Genomic DNA, 4,828 nt, shown 5'->3' with positions numbered 1-4,828 from the left:
TGGAAAAATATTAAAACTGTTTACGTAGCAAAAATCAGGTACTAGCAGCACTAGAGCAAATAACACTTTAGGACAAAACAAAGCTACCAAACCCATAAAATTGAAATAACCTCACTGTTAGTGCTACTGGCCAAAAAAAAAAAAAAAAAAATCAAGCTTTTAAAATCAGTTATGTACGATAAGTCACATAAACTTTATTTCTGAAGTTGAAATGCCTATAGCTGGACTATTGTGCTGATATGAACGGTACATTTTAAACAAATTAAACTGTGATGGGAAAAGAAAGAAACTGTGAAGCTGAAAGTCATGTTGCCTCATTATCTACCACTGTAAAAAAAAAAAAAAGAAGAGTCTAATATGGGAAGATACATATGAAAATAGCATGAAATGAGCTATATCCCCCAATTGCAAAATAAGACCAGAACTTAGTCTGAGAATCACCCACGGAAGATGCCTGCTTTCCACATAGGAAATCTCGGGCTCCTGTTTTCCTGTTGATTCGTGTCAGGCAGCTCTGCAGATTTCTGAGTCTGCACAGTGAGCTCTACGGCCATGTATGTCAGTCAGTCCTGTGTGCGGAAGCAGTAAACTAAGAGCATTGGACAAAAGCACCCTGTTTACTTATACCTTCTCACATCCCCATGTTCAAAGTCTCTAGGTGAGGGCGTGCCTTTTGCCACATTTTCCTCACATGTTGGCAAATACTAACTATTCACAGATGACTCAAATCTAGACACACTGCTGGGATCAAATTTGAGTTATTTAACTTAGTGTCTGTATTGATTAAATGATCTGCTGGTCATATGTGGTAGCCTCTTCTAAAACTAAAGCTTCATACCTGGAAATAACTTCCCAAGTAAGATAATAATTTCACAATCCCTGTCATTTCTGAGGAACAGTGGTCCTGAATAACAGGACATTTAAAAAAATGTATCCACAACATCAAAACCTGTTCTTATTTACCCTTGGGTGATAGAGAGAGGAAAATTTCCCAAATTCCTAGGTACTTTCATATATATATAATTCCCACCCACTAAACACTGCATTGCTTGGAAAAATATTTCACACCCTTTATAAAATGTGTAATTTAAGAAGGTAATTATGCTTGTAACAGACGGTACTTCAGTGATCCAGGAGGTTTCTTCATTTATACATTCTGTCTCAACTCTTTCTAGCATTAGTGCATAGTAGTTGTTTCTCATTAAATTGTATTCAAGGTAGGAATGATCATGTGAAAAAGATGTATGTGTGAGCTACTGCTGTCACCTCTTGTAATGACTAGTGTTACCTAATAGAAGCTTCTCTATATACAATAGAAAATATTACATTTTACATTAAAGCTAGGTGGTCCATTTAGTGTTTAGCAAACTCCGTAGTATATTGGTTCATCAACTATGTATGTGCCTGGCACAATGTTAGGTACTGTGGAATCGAATGTAAACAAGAGACCCGTCCCAGCCCTCTGGGGCTGAGAGTCTTAAGAGTAAATCTGTTTGTAGAATCATCTTCATGTTTCAAGAACTTTTAAAACAAACCATGCAATCTTTCTTATGCTTGAAAAAAAGTATAATTTTCTTAATTATCTCTATTTTGAAGCTGATTTCCCTTCTCTTCTGAGCAATCAAGTAATGGTTGAAGACTTCCTTGGATAAATGCTACTCTTCTTCTGTGTCTCAAAATTGAGTTTTTCGCCTTTTGCTTCCCTATTTTCCAGTAATTTCCCCATCTCCCCTTTTCTTGGAAAAGGCATTAATATGGTGAAGTCATCCTCATACAAGTACTGTTGCATGAAAGGGCATTAGGTACACGTGGTTTGGGCTCCAGAGAGCAAACACAGTTTTCTAAATCTCTCCATCAGTGGTCAAACTCCTCCTCTGGTAATCTTATACTTTTACAGGATTAATCGGTACTAGTTGCTTATAAATGACATGAAAAAATACATTGAATTTTCATGCAGCTTTGGGAAACCAGGCCAGAATATTCCAGTGAATCCAAATTATTTCTTCAAAAAATAAATGATTAAAGTGGTACATATGCGTCATTACCAGTCCTATCTCACCAAAAGCCTTTATTAAGATACTGTGAAATTCAGAGAATTTAGAATTGATGAGAAGTTAATCCTTCAGTCACTGTAAGTCACATTTTAAATCAGCCTTTTAACATTTTTGCTGGCAAGAATTGTTAAAAATAGTAATGCAGTATTTGATTTCAAACTTCTAAATGTGCTCATTTAGCATTCATTCCTTGAGACAGACAATCCAAAAAGTGTCATAGCATTCTTTTATAGGATAGTGAGCAAAGTGGACATGCTAAGCCATTAATTGCATCAGCCAAACATGTTTAAGGTTGCCATAGACAAGGATTGTGCAATAGAGAATAACAACATCTGGACTGCTCACAAGACCCAGAACATTTATGGTGTTGTTCAAGCCTGGTTTTTGTGTTTTTTTGTTAAAAATTTGAGATGTGAAAAGTTTGTTTTAGTTAGATGATATTTTAATACCTGCCAGTGCTTTGGAACTATTAAGATGCCACTTCTCAATACATGTATGTTTTGTTATTCTTTTCTTTTTTTTACACTCAGTATAAATCAGGAAAAGTTGTACAACAACCTAGCATTTAGAATTTCCTTTTCATTGTCTTCTTAGGAACTGAATACCCCCATCACAGCAACAAAAGCATTTTATAAGTACCACTTGCTAGACTTTAAGCACCTGCTTAACTTTGAGTATGTCCTGAATATTTGGTATATATAGTCAACAAATAAAGCAAAATATAACATGCATTCCAAATTTTGTCTTTTCCTATTAAGGATTTAACAGCTGAACTATATGACAAGATTAGGTGATCCTGGCATATGTTAAATTCAAATTAATGTAAAACAAACCAACGAAAAAGAAACTATTTCTATTTAAGTAACGTTTTTGTTTACTGTAGCTAGGCTTCAGTTATCCTTCAAATGCACACTTACACTGTTACCTGATTGTTTATAATAAAGAATACTGTACCTATGTGTCTTTTGCCTCATTTTTCCCTGCAGACGTCATAGAAGGATTTCTTGCATATGAGTCCTTAAGATGATCTTAAACCGTCCTATTTTGAAAATAGGATGTTTTTGAAATCCAACATCCTATAGAGAAATCAGGTAACAGTTTTGAATTAAACACCTCAGAATAACTGGCATTAAATATAGAACCTTGCAGGGAGGGATAAATTAGGAGGTTGGGATTAACATATACACATTTATATATAAAATAGAAAAACATATATTCATATATAAAATAGAAAAGAATATAGAACTTTGAAGATACTTTGCAGTAGTTTTAGAAAGGATATGCATAGAAGCTTTTTATCTGGATATTAGCAAATATTAAGTGATATTACAGTATATAGGAGAGAATGAACAATTTTATTACTGCATACATCTGTACATTGCTATATATTACCTATTAGAAAGGTGCTACAGAAGGCAACTGAGGAAAAACTAAGATGAAATCCAGGAGGAATATGAACATATCTAAAAATGTAAATGTTCTATTCCCTCCATTTAAATTTCCTTCCAGTCTATAAATGGAGGGGGTTAAATATGTAAATATTTTGAGAAAACTTAGATGCCTTAACTTGATCAAAGTTTTCCTTTTTTAAAGAAATGGAGCCCTTTAGTCAAAAGAAATATTTTGTGGAGTTCCAAAATGTAAACAGATGAAAGACAAGCTATTCTGGTTCGATACAGGTGAGGATTATGAAGCTGTAAGTTTATGGAAAGCAGTGTTTGTGTCTTGCTTGTCTTTGCATCTCCCATGGTTCCTGACCCTGTTCTCGCAACCAAAATTTGGTATTGGCACTTCAACCACTAACTAGTACAGATTTTTAAATATATCACTGTATAGACATAAGATATTGTCTTTAAACGTCAGCCCATCTAAGAGAAGGAATATTTTCATCATCCTAGGAACTTCCACATACTCGTTTATTAGACGATTCTTGTGCATCAGCTACTACCAGGCAGGCACCATAGATGGCAATGACGACACAGTTTCTGCCTTAAAGAAGCTTATCATCTGTGGAGGAAATGAACAAGTAAACCAATAAAGGTCAGTGTGCTCTCAGTTGTGACAGGCTGCAGGGGACCAAGCAATGACACCTCTGTCGGGCCCTGGATGGGTACCCAGGAAAGCTTCTGGGCTGACCCACCTTGCCTTCCCTCCCATCAGTTCCCTTAGCAAGTCTCCCAGACATGTCTAAACCAGCCTAGGTGCCTGATCTCTGTGTTCCCATCATAATTTGTGCTCATCGACAGTCAGTTATCAATTCCTGCACCATAATGTTTTCTTGTCCATCCATCTCTATGAAGCTGGGAGCTTTTTAAGGGCAAGGATTGTATCTATTCCTGTTCAGCATTTTCCAGCTGTTGTTTGTTTAGAAAGGCATTTGGGGTTCACATTATAAAGGCAGAAATGGTATTTGTCTCATTCTCCTTTTTTAAAATCAGCAATTATTTAATCTCTTCAAAATAAAAGTAATTGCAAGCCTTCAATCACATGTCCAGTGACCATGCTGCAGCCGGTGGGGATGGGAGAAGCACGCTTAGGATTTAGTTTGCAAATATGCAGCTGCACAGCTGTACCAAGGGAAGATAGCTTTGACAGTTAAACTGTTAAAATTGTTTTTATTCTAAGCACTTATTTTCAAAATGTGAATTTGAGCAAAGACAAGATGCATAGGAATTCTGATGTAACAAGGAGCATAAAAAAGGTAACAGTTCTGAAAGTTTATCTCTGTATGATCACTGATGATTCCATTATTTGCACGCATCTGATAAAAATGT

This window comes from Phocoena phocoena, chromosome 18 (assembly GCF_963924675.1).
Source record: "Phocoena phocoena chromosome 18, mPhoPho1.1, whole genome shotgun sequence".
Lineage (NCBI taxonomy): Eukaryota > Metazoa > Chordata > Mammalia > Artiodactyla > Phocoenidae > Phocoena > Phocoena phocoena.
This window is presented reverse-complemented; position numbering follows the sequence as displayed.